The following is an 18,715-nucleotide window of genomic DNA, read 5'->3' on the forward strand; positions in this document are numbered from 1 at the left end:
ATAACTTAAGTAACTTCCTCAGAGGTCTTTATGTGACTTCCATAAACTTGGAATTACTCTTTTGTCTCATCTGGAAATACTCAATCATTTACTATGAGACAGGTGGTTGATTACTGAGATCAATCCTTGCAGAGCAGATTCTTTAAATAAGAAACAGTAAAAAGCAGTTTCTTTAATTTTCATCATTTCTGTGTGTCTGCCTTTCTCAGCAGGAAGCCTGTCAGCAAAGTAATCCTGTCTGTGAGTTTGCCTTACTCAGTAGGAAGCCTGTCAACAAGGTAATCCTGTCTATAAGATTGCCTTTCTCAGCAGGAAACCTATCTGCAAGGTAATCCTGTCTGTGAGTTTGCCTTGATTCTCAGCAGGAAGCCTGTCAGCAAGTAATCCCATCTGTGAGTTTACCTTACTCAGTAGGAAGCCTATCAACAAGGTAATCCTGTCTATGTGTCTGTCTTACTCAGCAGGAAGTTTGTCAACAAGGTAATCCTGTCTGTGAGTTTACATGACTCAGCAGGAGGCCTTGGAGCTCTAAGAAAAGCAAGGCTTGATTTTTACAAATGAAATGGCTGACCAGGAAGCTGCAGTCTTAGAGGGGCCCTGGAGCTGGCTGAGGTTGCCTTGATGCCGCTTATTGTCTGCCAACATCTTTATCACAGGGACCCTAGAAGAATCAATATGATAAGGAAGTATAAATCTAATGGCTTCTTTATCAGCTAAAGGGACAGGGATTTACCTATTACCTGGACAGCCAGCCTTAACTTCTCCATTTTAATCTCTATGGCTTTGCTGAAGACTACTGTTCCATTAAGCCAGCTGTTCTAGGATAGTGGGGTCAGCTGTAATACATGTGAATTTCATGAGCACAACATCAACCACTACACTTCCTTGACTCCAAATTTCTTTATTAAAAATAATGTCTAGGGTACCATAATGACAGATAAGGCATCATCATGTAGGCCATGTATCACACTTTTAGTAGAAGATTTATACATAGGGATATCTAATTAATACCCACAATAAATATCTATATCCCGGTAAGTAATTCTACAGTGTTGACCTTCCCAAGATATAAGTGGTCCAAGGTGAACTGAGAGCTAGACACTGGGTGGTTATCCAAAGAGTGGTTAGCATTCCATTGTGGGTTAGCATTGGTGTGGCTGTTGGAGGATTTGGCATTAAACTACAGCCATGTTCCATTAAGCTTTGGTGAATGAACGTCCTTGTTTTTTACCTCGTGTATAAATTCCACCCTGACACCATGGCCGGTTTTTTCGTGGCCCCAAGCCCCGATATGGTGTCTGTTAATCTGAAAGATGGGCAGAGAGAGACCAACAACCCGAATAATTGTGGTTAAATTAACTAAAAGAAACAGTTAATTAAATCATTTTTTCTTATTTGTGTATATGAGCTGCCTCACCAGAGGGTAGCACTGGAGGTAAGAATCACAAGGTTTTCTAAAATTCAGGGGTAGGGGATTCCAAATGGGGGATTTGATGGGTAAAATTTGGGGGAATACAGGAGCAGAATATAAGCATAGCGAGTTAGTCCCTAAGACCTCCAGGAACAAAGACAAGATTGCAAGATGGGATAACAATAGGTAGCCATAACAAGATAACAAAATAACCCTTGTGAATGAAAGGCATGATTTCCATTCCTGGATCAGGCAGTTGAGACCATTTGTACTCAATGGTAACAGGTGTGCCAGAGCTCACTCCTTGAGAAACAGGTTCAGTCATAAACAGGAACGAACCTAGTTTGTCTTTACTATAGGATTGCCTTTACACCTAAGATGGAGGCCGGCTGGATCTTCATTGACAATGACAACAATACTCAAGATGGTTATTTGTTTGAATCCACTGGGAAAGACCAAAGACTTAGACCCCATTTAAATTTAGATTAAATGAATTTATTCTTACTGCTAACAGAAACTTAGAGGCAAACAGTGCCCAGTGGGCTGAAGGACAGGTTTATCAAATTCAATATCAAAGGTGTGCATTATAGTAATCTTTGTAATACACTACAGAGCAAGAAAATTGTTTTGCCCTCTCTCTTGATTCTCTTTCCCATTATATAGTTATGAAAGATCACTTCATCCTGGTCCCATAGCAGTAAGGAAGTTTATAAAAACAAAAAACAAGTGGTTAAATAACTCACAACAGGATCATCATTATCCTATTCTTATCTCACTTGCAGGGCACTAGGATTTTATAGGTATTTTTGAGCAAGGGTCAATGGCTTCTAAGGGATATCTGTTACCACACTAAGTTTCTTTAGCCATCACATGGGGAGTTGTGTATAAATCCTTCCACAGGCCTGAGCACTCTGAAGGTAGTGTCTCTAAAGACTGCGATAGAGCAGTCTACTTCTCTGCAGACAATCACACAGTGCCATCAGGTTAGGACTGGCAGTAATGTCCCCATAAGGTCTTCATCTACACTCCTTCCCCGAAAGTCTTTCTGACCAGTTTACAAGTCACACACTTTGAATTCCAATAGACAATGATCAAGAATGTAGTAGGCTTTCTGTCTACATCACTTTTGAAAACATTATGATTAATTAGCCAGAATCAAACCCTTATGAACATTGTTTTCATACTCTGTCCATTATACTGCCACAAAGGTGTCCTTGTGGTTTGGTGTTGCCACACTGATTTTTCCACTGCAATATCCAATCTCACCTTTTGCAGTGAAGACATGCAATTTCAGTCTGTGTTTCCCTACACACCCTGGTAAATATTCACACATATTTGTGGACTTTGCATAAAACAGTATTAGTGAAGAAAGTCTTCTCATAACCTCCTTTACATCACAGAACCACTCCACTATTCCTATTTGCTCATGCCCTTGATTCTTTCATAGGAGAAAGCCAGGGCATATCAGAAATTTCAAACTCCATTAGATGAAAAGTTATTTAATGGCTTAGAATCAGCCAAAAAACCATTGGTGCCTTTTAAAACTGAGAAACCTAGATTCTTTATGCAGTAGGCTTATGCCAATAGCTCAATATGATCTAGTTATTTTCCTCTCCAAATTATCCCATACCACTAAAACCAATTTTCACACATATTTGGCAAGCTTCTAATTCTAAGAATTAGGAGACTCAGCAACTCTTTTAGTAGTGTATCCTCTTGGGTCACACTTCACCCCTGCCCTTCAATTGCCTGTTTACCTTGAGACTGGTTATGGATCTAGAGCACAGAGAGGTGATCACCTAGGTATATCACCCTGTGCTGCTTGTCATTTTCTTCAGCAAAGGCCACTGTCAGCTCCACATCTTAAAAGATTAATCCCCCAGGGGGGAAAAACTGGTAATAAATATTGGAGGAGATAAATTGGGGAAGCATCTTTGCTTAAGTCATATTTTGATTAACTTTTACATGAGACAAGGTATCTTCAACTTCAAGTTCTTTGCCTATTTGGAAAAACTTGTGCACACGTTTTTTTTTTCACAGTTTTTCCATTTACACGCCTTTGAAGCCTTTGATTACCCACTCAAGCCATTAATTATACTCCATGACTCACTGTGCAGACACACTTCGGGCCATTTCTTATTCCAGTAAAAATATGTGAACATGTGCACTGCCAAAGTTATATTCATACTGTGGATTTTCCTTCACCATTGTCCTTCAGGGTTGTTCTGGTAAGGCAAAGCAGTGTAACAGGAGTCCACTTTTGATGGTGTCTGCATATTGTGAATAACTATCAATAAACTGGGCCCTAGTCTACTCTTCCTCAGCCACCATATCATAGGGCACGTCTCACGAGGCCTAAAGTATCCTAAATACCCTGAACACCTGGTATTTGGCCAGCTTAAAAAATATGTTTTGTGAAGTGATTTTCTGCCTCTGTTGAAGTGATTATATATAGTTTCTTCATTAGTTTATTAGTATGCTGATATTATCCTCCATACTGTGCCTTTTTGTTACCAAGATGATGCTAATGACAGCATCAGCAGCAGGTGTTTGCTGGGATACACAGAAAACTCTATGGTCCTGGCATTGTCTTCCCTCCTTGTTTCAATGTCATTATTGGCAGAGTAAAGCAGATGTCAACAAAGACCAAGTGTTCCTCATGAGTTTGCTTTCAGGTACTTCCTGCCTCCTGACACAATCTGTGGGATCTCAGTTCTTAAAGGAAGCTAAAAAAAGTCAATTATACATTTTTCTTCCAAGTAGTAATCAAAATGCTCAACCATTTAGATTTGTGTTCCTGAAGCTGAAGCTTTTGACAGTTTTTGTACATCTCATGTCCTATTATGTACACAATTCTGCATATATCTTTATGTATTACATAGTGTGTTCTTAGATATTAATACTAGAAGATATGCAAGTATCTCATTTTTCCCTCTGGTTACCATTAACATAATGCTTTTCACCCAGTCTTTAACCCTTCTTATGATATCAAATTTTATTACTGATTTCCTTCTTAGTATTATAAAATACTAACATCTATGTTAACAGACCTAATTAGGAAGATGCTAATATTCTTTCAGAGATTTAGTTATTTCAATATCAATGGTTGGTGGGGGACAATTCTGTATTCTGTCAATTATGTTTTAAATAAATGCTGATTGGCCAGACAGGAAGTAGAGGCAGGGAAATGAGAACATGAGTATTCTGGGAAGAAGGAAACTCCCTCAGGAGTCTTGCCCAGATCACAGAAAAAACAGAATGTTACCTGCCCCATTGAAAAAGGTACTGAGCCATGTGGCTAACATAGATCAGAATAATGGGCTATATAAGTTATAAGAGCTAATACGAAGCCTGAGCTAATGGACCAATCAGTTCATAACTTATGTAGACCTCTCTGTGTGATTTTCTTTGGGACTTAACAAATGCGGGAACTGGGCAGGACAAAAAAAACCCACAAGCAGGCCCTCATGTTCATGTTACAAATGGTGACTGTCATTTCTAGAACTTTCTGAATTCTTCATCTTTCTTTTCAATAATACTGAATTAAAGGAAGAGAGAGAATATCCAAATTATCAAAATCAGAAATGAAAGGGGGGATATAAAACAGACAGTGTGGATATCCAGACAATCATGAGGACATACTTCAAAAACATATACTTCACAAAATTGGAAAATCTAATAGAAATGGACAAAGTTCTTGATAGACACCACATACAAAAATTAAATAAATATCTGATAAACAATTAAAAAAAATCTAAAACCCACAAGAAAATAGATGCATTCATTCAATGTCTCCAAACATTAACAACAAAAAGTTCAGGGTCAGATGTATTCAAGACAGAATTCTACCTGACTTTCAAAGAAAAGCTAATGGCAGTACTCCTCATATTATTCCACACACTAGAAATAGAAGGAGCATTGCCAAATTGTTTTTTTTTGAGGTCACAAGTTGCCCTGATACTAAAAACACACAAAGACTCAACAATGAAAGAGAATAACGCACCATTTTTTCTTATGTTTATTGATGGTAAAATAATAAAATACTGACAAAATACTCAAATTGTCATTAAAGAGCCTTCACCCAGTAACTGATAGAAACAGATGAAGAGACCCACAGGCAAACATGATGAGCCGGGGCATCCTGCTGAAAAGAGGGAGGAAGAACTGTAGAAGCAAGAGGGATCGAGAACATCTCAAGAAAACCAACAGCATCAACTAAACTGCCTTATCGGAGCTCACAAGGACAGAATTGACAACCAGGGATCTGGCATGGGACTGACCTAGGCCCTCTACATATACGTGACAGTTGTCTAGTTTGATCTCCTTCTGTGACTCCCACAATGGGAGCAGGGTGTGTCTCTAAAGCTTTGGTTGGCTCTTGGAAACCTATTTCTCATACTGGATTGCCTTATCCAGTCTAAAAACAACGGAAAGTGTTTAATCTTATCACGACTTGATTTGCCATGCTTTGTTGATACCCCTGGCAGGCCTGTCCCTTTCAGAATGGAAACAGAAGAAAAGTGGATTGAGGGGTACGAAGGGTGCACAAGAGAGGTGGGGAAAGGAAACTACAGTCAGGATGTAAGATAAACAAATAAATTAAAATTAAAAACTAATATATTTAAGAGATATTTAAGAACAATTGTGTTCACCGTGTGGTATATACAGCGAGGTTAAGTGGCGTCCGGTGTGCGCATGGCAGGGCAGCGTGTGGTCAGGTGCGTTGGAGTAACTGACCGGGATCGCCAAGATGACACTTCATGCGAGCAACCATGCTCCTCTCTTGGGTGAACAGTCTGCCTGTGGCTGTCCCAGTGGAGACGGTGCTGCAGCTCCAGGACTGCAGCGTCTTCCTCGAGATTATTAACATCATACACAACACTGAAAAGCAGCAACAAATTCTGCAGCAGTCCATGCCAGAAAGACTAGACTTTGTTTGCCATTTCCTACAGAAGAATTGGAAGCATCCCTGATTTGCACAATGCCTGGTGTCTGTGCAGAAAGTGATGGAGGGGTCTGAGGTGGAATTGACCAAGATGGTAATGCTGTTTCTGTATTACTCGACCATGAACTCTAAAAGTCCCCAGGACTGGGAACAGTTTGAATATAGGATTCAGACTGAGTTAGCTGTCATCCTGAAGTCTATGCTGGATCATGAGGATTCACTAAACCTTACTGAGGACCTAGACAATTTCTTGGAGAAAGTTCCTTACACATATTGCAGTACTGTCTCTGAAGAGCTTTCTCCACCCAGCCACCGGGCCAAGAAGAAGATTTGCTTCTTAGAACTTCAGAGGATCGCTTCATCTTCCAGTGAGAACAACTTCCTCTCAGGTTCTTCATCCTCCCCTATGGGCGACATCCTGCAGACCCCACAGTTCCAGATGAGACGGTTGAAGAAACAGCTGGCAGATGAGAGGAAAAACAGGGATGAGCTGGAACTGGAGCTGTCTGAGAGCCTGAAGCTCCTCACTGAGAAGGATGCACAGATAGCCATGAGGCAGCAGTGTATTGACAACTCGGCTCTGCGGATCGAGAAGCAGGCAGCCAGCCTGCAGAAATCCGGAGAGCTTGAGTAGCTCCGTGGCAAGAATAAGAGCTGTACCGTGCGACTGCATGAGACTTTGAAGTGGTTTCAGAACCTGAAGACAGAGCAGAACCAGATGGGTCGAAAGATTAGCCAGCTTTCGGAGGAGAATGGGGACCTTTCCTTTAAGTTGCCAGAGCCTGTCAGCCACTTGCGTCAGCGGCAGGGTGCGTACAACGACCTGATAGAAGAGCACATCAAGGCTTCTCAGGAGTGGGCAGAGAAGCAGGCTCGTCTGGAAAATGAGCTCAGCACAGCCCTCCAGAATAAGAACTGTCTTGAGAAGAATGAAACACTCCAGGGAAAGCTTGCCCAGCTGGAAGAACGAGCAGCTCACCTGTGGGAGAGCCCAGCCTGGAGAAGGGTGAGGTGCTGGGTAACCCCTTGCAGCTGGAAACTCTGAAGCAAGAGAGAGCCAAACTTGCTGCAGACAACTCCCAGCTCCAAGCCCGCATCGAGACACTGGAGTGTGAACGAGGCCAACAGGAAGCCCAGCTGCTTGATGCGCGGGGCCACTTTGAAAAAGAAAAGCAGCAACTGGCCAGCTTGATTGCAGACCTGCAGAGTTCCACCTCCAACCTCAGCCAAGCCAAGGAGGAACTGGAGCAGGCCTCCCAGGCTCAAGGGGCTCAGCGAACTGCCCAGGTGGCCTCCCTGACAGCACTCAATACCACCCTGCAGCAGCAGCAGGATCAAGAACTGACCAGCCTGAAAGAACAGCCGTAAAAGAAACAGTCTCAGATGGTACAGACCTTGCGAGACCAAGAACAGGAGTCGCCCAGAGCCTCCGCCAGCAGGTGGTGCAGCTGAGCAGCAGCCTGACGCTGTAGGAGCAGCAATTACAGGAAGCAGCCAAGAAGCAGGTGGCAGCCAGGCAGGATCATGCCAAGCAACTGGCCACCATTACTGAGGCTCAAGAGGCCTCTCTAAGGGAACGGGATGCTGCTCGCGAGCAGCTGCAAACGTTGGAGAAGGAGAAAACTGCCAAGCTAGAGAGTCTGCAGCAGCAACTTCAAGCTACCAATGAAGCTAAGGAGAGTGCACGGACCTCAGTCACACAAGTCCAGCAAGAAAAGGCAGAGCTGAGTCAAAAGGTAGGAGAACTCCATGCCTGCACTGAAGCTGCCCACCAGTAACAGCGTCAGGCCCAAGCTCATGTGACAGAGCTGGAGGCCCAGCTGAAGGCTGAGCAGCAAAGTTGACTGAGCAAGAAAAAAAGATCCAGGAGCAGCTCCAAGCCCTTGAGGAGACTTTGAAGATCACCAGAGGCAGCCTGGAAGAGGAGAAGTGTAGGGCTGCAGATGCTCTGGAGAAGCAGTGGCGCTGCCTTGCTGAGTCCCGAAGCCTGAGGGAACAGCATGAGCAGAAACAGAAGGAGACAGAATAAGAGGAGGGTGAACGAAAGGGGCTGGAGGCCAGGCTCCCGCAACTGGAGGAGACTCACCGGGCAGAGATAGAAGCCTGGTGGCATGAGCTGGCAGAGGCCACAGTTTTGCAGCACAGAGCTGAGAGTGAGAGTGAAGAGCTCATCAGGGAGGTTGAGAGCTGGCAGAAGTGATTGGAAGGTAGAAAGCAAGAGGAAGCAAAATACAGTGCCACCTTCCAGGAACAACTGAAGGCTTTCAAGGGGAATGGTGAAAAGGCTGGTCAGGAGGCACAGGAGGAGGCAGTGGAGATCCACAGTGAGGGCCAGCAGCAGAGTCATCTATCCCAGCTTCATGCCAACCTAGCTAGAGTTCTCCAGCAGGTTCAGGAGCAAGAAGTCAGGGCTCAGAAACTGGCAGATGACCCCTTGACTCTGCAAGAGAAGATGGCTGTCACGAACAAGGAGGTGGCCTGCCTGAAGACCTTGGTGGTCAAGGCGGGTGAGCAGCAGGAAATGACCTCAAAGAGCCCCTAAGGGCCGGAAACAGAGAGTCTAAATGGCTAGAAGAACAGCAGGAATGGCCAGTCTCATGTACACAAGCAGCACTAAAGGCTATGGAGCTCATGTGAAGCTGAGCAAATGGGCAGTGAATAGGAGAGGCTAAGGGCAACACTGATGAAGAGTCAGGGGCAGCAGCAAGAGGAACGTGGGCAGCAGGAGAGGGAGGTAGCATGGCTGACCCAGGAGGGGGACCAGGCTCAGGCAGACTTGGCTCAGGAGAAGGCACCCAAGATAGAGCTTAAGACGCGGCTGCAGAATACCCTCAATGAGCAGCATGTGGAGCTCGCTGCCTGGCAAGAAGCACTGGCCCATTCCCTGAAGGAAAAGGAAGACAAAGACCAGGAGCCTGCCAAACTTCGTGGGCAAGAGGCAGCTCAAAGAACAGAACTGACTGAGCTTCAGCAAACTTGGAACAACGGAAAACAGTTAGTCAAGAAAGAAAAAGAGTATCCTGAAGGGGGTACTGGTGGAGAAGATGCTTCTGGCTCAGGAACTCAGTTGGAGACAGCCAGAAAGACAAAGGTACCAGGCCCACGTTGGAGGCACTTTGGGCAAAGGTCAGCAAGCTGAACAGCAGTGCCAGCGGCAGCGGCAGCAGGTCAAAGGCCTGACACACAGCCTGGAGTCTGAGCGTGCTTCCCAGGCTGAGCAGAACAAAGTCCTGGAGACATTGCAGGGCCAGTTAGAAGAAACGGCTCCAGAGCTAGGGCCGAGTCAAACCGCCACAGCTTCAGCTCAGAGAGAGTTGAGAGCCCTCCGGGCCAAAGCCCAGAACCACAGAAAGCTGAGGAAGAGGGGAAGGCCCAAGTGGCCCGTGGCTAACAGGAGGTGGAGAGAAAAAGGAGACTTACCAGCAGCTTGGAAGAGGAGGAGGCATCCATCCTGAACCGCCAAGTCCGAGAGAAAGAGGGTGAGCGCAAGGAGTTGAAGCACCTGGTTGTAGATAAATCAGAGAAGAGCCAGAAGCTGGAAGAGAAGCTGCACCTGCTTCAGGTAGAAACAGCCAGCAGTAGTGCCAGAGCAGCGGAACACAGCTCAGCTCTATGAGAGAAGGTTCAGAGCCTCCGAGAGGAGAGAGAGTAACAGCGAGTAATTTCAGAGAACTCAGCAAGAGCTAGCCTTACAGCCAGAATCAGCTGAGGAGCTGGGCCAGGAGTTAAGGCCTGGCAGGAGAAGTTCTCCCAAAAGGAGCAAGCGCTCTCTGCCCTGCAGCTGGAGCACATTAATATTCAGGCCCTTGTAAGCGAACTGCTACCTGCCAAGCACCTTTGTCAGCAGCTGCAAGTGGAAGAGGCAGCTGCCGAGAAGCGCCATCAGGAGGAGATACGGCAGAGCAAGCAGACAGCTTGTGGGCTTTGGGCAGAGATAATGAGGGCACAAAGGGAGCTTGGAGAGCTAGGGCCTTTGCGGAAGAAGATTGTCGAGCAGGAGGGAACAGCCCAGCAGCTGCGGGCAGAGAAGGCCAGCTATGCAGAACAGCTGGGCGTGCTGAAGAAGGCTCATGGCCTGTTGGCAGAGGAGAACCAGGGGCTGGGAGAGCGGGCCAACCTTGACTGGCAGTTTCTGGAAGCAGAGCTAGACAAAGCCTGGAGAAGTATGTCCAGGAGTTGGCAGCTGCGCATACTGATGTTGAGACCCATCCGGCTGAAATGCGGCAAGAAGCACAGAGTACTACCCAGGAACTGGAGGCGATGACGGTGAAGTACGAAGGGGCCAAGGTGAAGGTTCTAGAGGAAAGGCAGAGATTCCAAGAAGAGAGACAGAAACTCACTGCCCAGGTGGAAGAACTGAGTACGAAGTTGGCCGAGTATGATCAAAGGTGCAGCAACAGAAGCTCTTGGCTTTCTCAGGCTCAGGGAGGTGAGAGCCAGTAGGAGGTCCAGCCCCTCCAGGTCCAGCTAAATGAGCTACAGGCCCAGCTGAGCCCCAATGAGCAGGCAGCTGAGCATACAAGCTACAGATGGAGAAAGCCAAGACCCATTATGATGCCAAGAAGCAGCAGAACTAAGATCTGTAGGAGCGGCTTCGAGACCTGGCACAGCTGCAGATAAAGAACAAGGAGCTTCGGACTGAAGCGGGAGATCTGGGCCGCGAACTGCAGCAGGCAGGGCTGCAGCCACCTTAGTGCGTAGGTGCGCAGCCTGGAGGCACAGGTTTGGTGTAGGAGGTAACACAGGTTGCCCGTGCAGTCCAGCAGCTTTGAGACTTGGGTAAATTTCAGGTGGCAACTGATGCTTTAAAGAGCCATGAGCCTCAGAAATCCCAGCTGGACTTAAGTACTGACAGCTTGGATCTGAGCTTGAAGGAGGGAACCCCGTGCAGTGTTGCTAGTAAGCTGCCTTGTAGCCAGCCAGATGGCACAGTGTCCCTGGAGAGCCAGCTTCACCCATTTCCCAGCACCTGCTCCCCAAGGTGGAAACCCTGGAGAATCTCTACTTCAGCCCCATTCCAGCTCGGGGTCAGGCCCTCTTAAAGAGCAGATTGGACTCCCTGGGGGATGTTTTCCCTTACTCTGGTCATAAGACCTGCTCTGCTCACAAATCATCAACATTACTGTGACCAAGAAACTAGATGTGGAAGAGCCAGGCAGCGTCAACTCATCCTTCTATAACACACAATCTGCCCCTGCTCCCCAGGCCAGCTTGTGAGCTACCTCCTCCACCCAGTCTCTGGCCTGTTTGGGTTCTCCTGATGATGGCAACTCGGCTCTGCTCAGCCTGCCTGGTTACCAGCCTACCACTCAAAGCTCTGCTCATCTCTCCCAGGCTAGGATGTCGAGTGGGGCCTCCCAATGAAGGAACAGCTTCTATATGGGTACTTGCCAGGATGAACCTGAGCAGCTGGACGGTTGGAACCACACCAGAGTTGCAGCAGCGCAACTGACTATGCCCCCCCCCACCCGAAGGCCTGCTATCCTCTGGAGTCTAGGCCTTCCATGAACCTGGCCACCATTACTGTTGAGGAGATAAAAACTAGATACCCCCAGTAAACCTTATGCCGAGCCAGAATGCAGCCAGCCTAGATCGCTGAGGGGCTTGGCATTACCACCCGGCAGCAGCGCCAACGGGTCTCCTTAGAGACATACCAGGGCCCTGGCACTCCTGAGTCCAAGAAAGCTACCAGCTGATTACCAGGGCTCATGATTCCCAGGGTCCAGCATGAAGGATGTAAGCAGAGCAGCACTGTTGAAGCCCAGAAGAAAACAGCTCCAGTTCAGGAGGACCGGCGCCAGCCAATGGCCTTCAGCATCCTTAACACAGCCAAGATGCTGGGAAATAGTCTTTGTAGTGAGCTGCTTTGTGCCGCACCTTAAAGATGGCACTGACCGCTGCACTCCACCCCCCCACCCACCCCGGTGGAATGTGCTTTCAACAGTAAATAACTCCATACATGGCTAAAACTAAGAATCTGGCTTGTTTCTGTGTACCTGGGCCTATCCGTATTTCCCATGTGGCTTGCTGGAGTTGGCTACACAGGGGCTATTTTAGATGTGGGATGGCTTTCCCCGGGGTCAGAAGATTATTCAAGGTTTCCTGATTAAACTGCAATTGAGAAGAGTCCGGTGTTGCGTTTTCTTTGCTGGCCAAAGTTACGCAACAAGTCTTCACCAGGGAGGAGCTTCAAAGAAGATCCCAGCGAACGTCTCTCCCAATACTCGCGGTGGAACCCGGGGCTCTCCACGCATTGCCGACACTGCAACCCTCAGGCCAAGGGCAAGGCAAGGCAGTAGAGTCAACACCAGTGCATGGTCCTACCTGTGTCCTCAGCACTGCCTGGTCCTTTTCCTTCTACTGTCCCTCTCAGTGCCTTCTCTCAGCTCCCGGGCCAATGGTGGCCAGCCCCCCAGACACAGGGATGTTTGCCTGCACCCTTGCCTGGTACCTGGACCTTCATTGGTGCCTTCTAGGCATCTTTTCAGAGCTGGCCCAGGAAGCGTGGACAGTGTAGGGTGTTCTCCCTATCTTGCCTCCTGATGTCTTCCCCTCCCCTTATGGAGGAAAGTCTACTTCTCCATTGTAACTAGATTTAAGGCTGAATTCTTGATCCCAGATAGTCTTCCTTAGTCTCTGGACCTAGAAGGTACCATTGGAAAAGCAGGTTCTGCTTTCTGCCATTCCTGGTGGCTAGGCCTAGCAGAGGCCTTGTCTCTTGAACCCTAGAATTGGGCTTGACCTAGTAGGAGCCTCTGCTCTTCCTGCTCCCATCTACATAAGGACACACCTGCCTGGAGGATGCTCTTTTCCAGGACCTGGGTGTCAGGGGTGGGATAGGTGGCAGCCTTCCATGGCAGTTCACATTTCACCTTCCCCTGACTTGCACTGGAGTGGGATATGGAACTATGGGAAGATTTTTAAGAGCCAGGGATGGATCTTTTCTAAATGTTATTACTTGTAAATGAAATATATTTTTCTCATTTAAAAAAAGTACAATTGTGTTCAACTAAATTTAATAAAATAGAATCACAAAAAGAAATGGAAACATTATTGTCTGAAAACTTCATATAGTTATATAATGTTATTATCAGTTCCATACCTCATTTTGTACTCTCCACATCCTCCCATTTCTATGTCTTGTTCTTTCCTTCTCTTTTAGCTCTCTATCCACTCAGTGCTGCCAATGTATGCATGTGTGTAGGGTCATCCACTGGATCATATGTAGCATCCCAGGGGCTTCAGACTTGAAGGAAACTGATGTTCCCTCTCCTAACAAGTCATATTTTGCAAATACCTCCTTCAATAGGGCTGAATACTATGAATATAATGATATTCATGAATACTATGAATATCATGATATAATAATATCATGAATATTATTCATGATAAACCCCTTCCTCATTGTTATGATTTTGAATGACTTGGTCTTTCATAGGACTTTCATAGGCTTTTCCATGCTTCCATTTTCAATAAAATATTCTTGAAAAATATCAAGAAGTACTGAAAATACAAGTTTTCACGTTAATACAACACATTTTGTGAAAGAATTTTATATTATTTTCATTTATTTTTTAAAACAAAATTTTCTATGGTTTTTTGCATGGACTTCCATCAGTTACTGGATGAGGAGGGAGGTTGGTGGAGGGCAGGGAGGAACAGAGGAGGAGAGAAGAGGTGGGGAGATAATTGCTTAGATTCTTAGCTGGGCCATTTTTGTGGATTCATGGGAATTTCCCTAGTGCCAGATTTACTGCTAACCCCATAATGATTCGCTCTGTAAAGGTATCTTTTTTCCTTGCGCTCCGTCTCTGACTTTCCCCCAACTTGACCTTAACAACCCCTCATGTTTTCCTCCCCTTCCTCTTCTCACTCCCCACTTCCCTTCCACCCTCCACCCTCCTCTTCATTCTTACAATTTATTTAGAAGATCATGACTATTTCCCTTTCCAAGGGTGATCCATGTATGTCTCTTTTAGGGTCCTCCTTAATTCTTTTTAAAAAAATTTTATCAAAAAAGTAATCATTATTTTTTATTGATATTTTAATAATTTTCCATTCAAATTTCCACCTCCTCCACTCCTCCCATTTCCCTTCCACTCCCGCTCTCACCTATCCCCCTCCCCTACAATCCTAAGAGAGGGCAGGGTACCCTGCCCTGTGGGAAGTCCAAGGCCCTTCCCGCTCCATCCAGACCTAGGAAGGTGAGCATCCAATCAGACTAGGCTCCCACCAAGCCAGTACATGCAGTAGAATCAAAACCCAGTGCCATTATCACTGACTTCTCAGTCAGCCCTCATTGTCAGCCACATTCAGAGAGTCTGGTTTGATCACATGCTCATTCAGTCCCAGTCCAGCTGGCCTTGGTGAGCTCCCCTTATATAACTCACACCGTATCAGTGGGTGAACAAAGCCCACACAGTTTTGACTTCCTTGCTCATCTTCTCCTTTTTTCTGCTGTTCAACTGGACCTTCAGAGTTCAGTCCAGTGCTGCAATGTGGGTCTCTGTCTCTATCTCCATCCATCGCTGGATGAAGATTCTAAGGTGATATAAAAGATATTCATCAGAGTGGCTATGGGACAAGGCCAGTACAGGCACCCTTTCCTCTATTGCCCAAGGACCTAGCTAGGGCATCCCCTTGGATACCTGTGAACCCCTCTAGAGCCAAGTCTCTTGCCAACCTTAAAATGGCCCCCTTAATTATGATATCTTCTTCCCTGCTCCCATATCTGTCATTCCTCCATCTCATCCATCCCACTCCCCCAAGCTCTCCCAAATCCTACCCTTTCCCCTTCTCTCTCCCCCTCTCCCCTTCCTGCCACCCCATCCCCACCCTAAGCTGCCAACTTTTGCTGGCAATTTTATCTACTTCCAATTTCCAGGAGGATCTATAGGTGTTTCTTTGCGTTAACCTTATTATTTAGCTTCTCTAGGACCACGAACTATACACTTAATGTCCTCTGTTTATGGCTAGAATCCACTAATGAGTGAGTACATATCATATTAATCTATTTGGTTCTGGATTATCTCACTCAGTATAGTGTTTTCTATTTCTAAATATTTGCATGCAAAATTCAAGATGTCATTGAATATTACCGCTGAGTAGAACTCTAATGTGTATATGTGCCACGCTTTCTTTATCCATTCTTCCATTGAGGGGCACCTAGGTTGTTTCCAAGTTCTGGCTATTACAAATAGTGTTGTTGTGAACATAGTTGAACAAATGCTTTTGTATTTATGATTGAGCATCTCTAGAGTATATTCCCAAGAGTGGAATTGGTGAATCCTGAGGTAGGTTAACTTCCAGTTTCCTGAGAAACTGCTACAAAGTGTTTTCTAAAGTGGTTGCACAAGTTTGATTTCCCACCAGCAATGGATGAGTATTCCCCTTACTCCACATCCTCTCCAGCATAGGCTATCATTGGTGTTTTTGAGTTTGGCTATTCTGACAGGTGTAAGATAATATCTCAAAGTTGTTTTGATTTGCATTTCCCTGATCGCTAAGGAGGTTGAGCATGACCTTAAGTGCCTTTTGGCCATTCGGAGTTCATCTGTTGTGAATTCTCTGTTCAGTTCAGTACCCCAATTTTTATTGGGTTATTCAGAATTTTAATGTCTAGTTTCTTGAGCTCTTTATATATTTTGGAGATCAGGTTTTTGTTTGATGTGGGGTTGGTAAAGATCTTCTCCCATTCAGTAGGTTGCCTTTTTGTCTTAATGACCATATCCTTTGCTTTACAGAAGCATCTCAGTTTTAGGAGTTCCCATTTATTCGTTGTTGCTCTTAATGTCTGTACTACTGGTGTTATATATAGGAAGTGGTCTCCTGTGCCCATGTGTTGCAGACGACTTCCCTCTTTATCTTCTATCAGGTTCAGTGTGGTTCAATTTATATCGAGCTCTTTAATCCATTTGGACTTGAGTTTTGTGCATGGTGATTGATATGGATCTATTTTCATTTTTCTACAGATTGACATCCAGTTATGCCAGCACCATTTGTTAAAGATGCTTTTTTTCTTTTATTGTATAATTTTAACTCCTTTCTAGAAAATCAGGGGTTCATAGGTTTGGGAATTAATATTCGTGTCTTAATTCAATTCCATTGGTCAATGTCTCTGTTTTGATACCAGTACCTAGCTGTTTTCATTACTGTAGCTCTGTAATAGAGTTTGAAGTCAGGGATGGTAATGCCTCCAGAAGTACTTTTATTGTATAGGATTGTTTTGGCTATCCTGAGTTTTTTACTTTTTCATATAAAGCTGATTATGTTCTCTCTAGGTTCAGTGAAGAATTTTGTTGGGATTTTTATGGGGAATGCATTGCATCTATAGATTGCTTTTGATAGAATTGCCATTTTTTTTTACTAAGTAGATCCTCCCAATCCAAGAGCATGGGCAATCCTTCTTTTCTGGTATCCTCCTCAATTTCTTTCTTCAAAGCCTTAAAGTTATTGTCAAATAGATCTTTCACTTTTTTTTAAAGTAAATTTTATTAAATTATAAAAGTTTCCATTTCCGCCCCTCTTCCCAACACCCTCCCACTCCCCCCACTCCCTCTCCTCCTCCCTCTTCATCCCTTAGGGTAGTCAGGGTTTCCTGCCCTGTGGGAAGTTCCAGTTCATTCCCCCTCCCTCCAGGTCCAGGAAGGTGAGTGTCCAAACAGACTGGATCCCCAAAATCCAGTATATGCAGAGGAAACAGGTCCCAGTATCATAGTCAATGGCTTTTCAGAAAGACTTCGGGCCAGCCACAGTCAGAGAATCTGGCCAAATTCCGAGAATCTGGTAAGATCACCTCCTCGTTCAGTCTCAGTCCAACTGGCCTTGGTAAACTCTCATTAGATCCGTTCCCTTGTATCAGTGGGTGATAGCATCCCTCACAGTACTGATTTCGTTTTTCATGTTCTTCCTGCTTCTGCTCCTCATTTGGACCTCGGGGGGCTCAGTCCGGTGCTCCAATGTGGGTTGCCGACTGTATCGCCGTCCTTCGCCAGATGAAGGATCTATGGTGATAAGCAAAATATACATCAGTATGGTTATGGGCCACGGCCGATTCAGGCACCCTCTCCTCTGTCCAGAGAACAATCTGGGGGATCTCTCCTTGGACCTGGGATCCCATATATAATCAAGTCTCCTGTAAACCCTAAAATGACTCCCTTAGTTGAAATATATTCTTCCCTGATCCCATATTCATCCTTCCTCCCTCCCCCCCCCCATCCCAGGCCACCGAGCTTTCCCCGTTCCTCCCCTACTCCCTTCTCTCTAACACTCTCCCCTTCCATCAACCCTCCCACCCCCCCATGCACCCGAGGTTACCTGGGACTCTTGTCTATTTCCTACCTCCTGGTGCATAGCTAAATAATCTTCATCAGGTTCATCTTCTTATTTAGCTTCTCTAGGATCACGAATAATAGGCTCAAAGACCTTTAATTATGGTTAGAATCCACTTATGAGAGAATACATACCTTGTTCCTCTTTTTGGGTCTGGCTTACCTCACTCAGTAAAGCGTTTTCTATTTCCATCCATTTGCATGCAAAATTCAAGATGTCATTGTTTTTTACCACTGAGTAAAACTCTAATGTGTATATGTTCCACACCTTTTTAACCATTCTTCTATTGAGGGGCACCTAGGCTGTTTCCAGGTTCTGGCTATTACAAATAGTGCTGCTATGAACATAGTAGAACAAATGCTTTTGTAGTATGTTAGGGAATCTTTAGGGTATATTCCCAAGAGTGGAATTGCTGGGTCCTGAGGGAGGTTGACTCCCAGTTTCCTGAGAAACCGCCACACTGATTTCCACAGTGGCTGCACAAGTTTGCATTCCCACCAACAATGGATGAGTGTTCCCCTCACCCCACATCCTCTCCAGCATAGGCTATCGTTGGTGTTTTTGACTTTAGCTATTCTAACAGGCGTAAGATGGTATCTCAAAGTGGTTTTGATTTGCATTTCCCTGATCACTAAGGAGGTTGAGCATGACCTTAAGTGACTTCTGGCCATTCAAAGTTCATCTGTTGTGAATTCTCTCTTAAGTTCAGTACCCCATTTTTTAATTGGGTTAATTAGAGTTTTAGTGTCTAATTTCTTGAGTTCTTTGTATATTTTGGAGATCAGACCTTTGTCTGATGAGGGGTTGGTGAAGATCTTCTCCCAGTCAGAAGGCAGCCTTTTTGTCCTACTGACAGTGTCCTTTGCTTTACAGAAGCTTCCCAGTTTCAGTAGGTCCCATTTATTCATTGTTTCTCTTATTGTCTGTGCTGCTGGGGTCCTACTTAGGAAGAGGCCTCCTGTGCCTATATCTTGTAGACTACTTCCCACTTTCTCTTCTATCAGATTCAAAGTGGACAGATTAATGTC

The 18,715-nt window shown here is 45.3% G+C and overlaps 1 pseudogene; it reads left to right on the plus strand.

Moving 5' to 3' along the window:
* The first annotated feature begins 6,171 nt into the window (after positions 1–6,171).
* Positions 6,172–18,715, plus strand: part of LOC125397758 (nuclear mitotic apparatus protein 1 pseudogene) — a 68,809-nt pseudogene continuing 56,265 nt past the window's right edge.

Source organism: Myodes glareolus, chromosome 24 (genome assembly GCF_982192425.1).
Source record: "Myodes glareolus chromosome 24, mMyoGla1.1, whole genome shotgun sequence".
Taxonomy (NCBI): Eukaryota; Metazoa; Chordata; class Mammalia; order Rodentia; family Cricetidae; genus Myodes; species Myodes glareolus.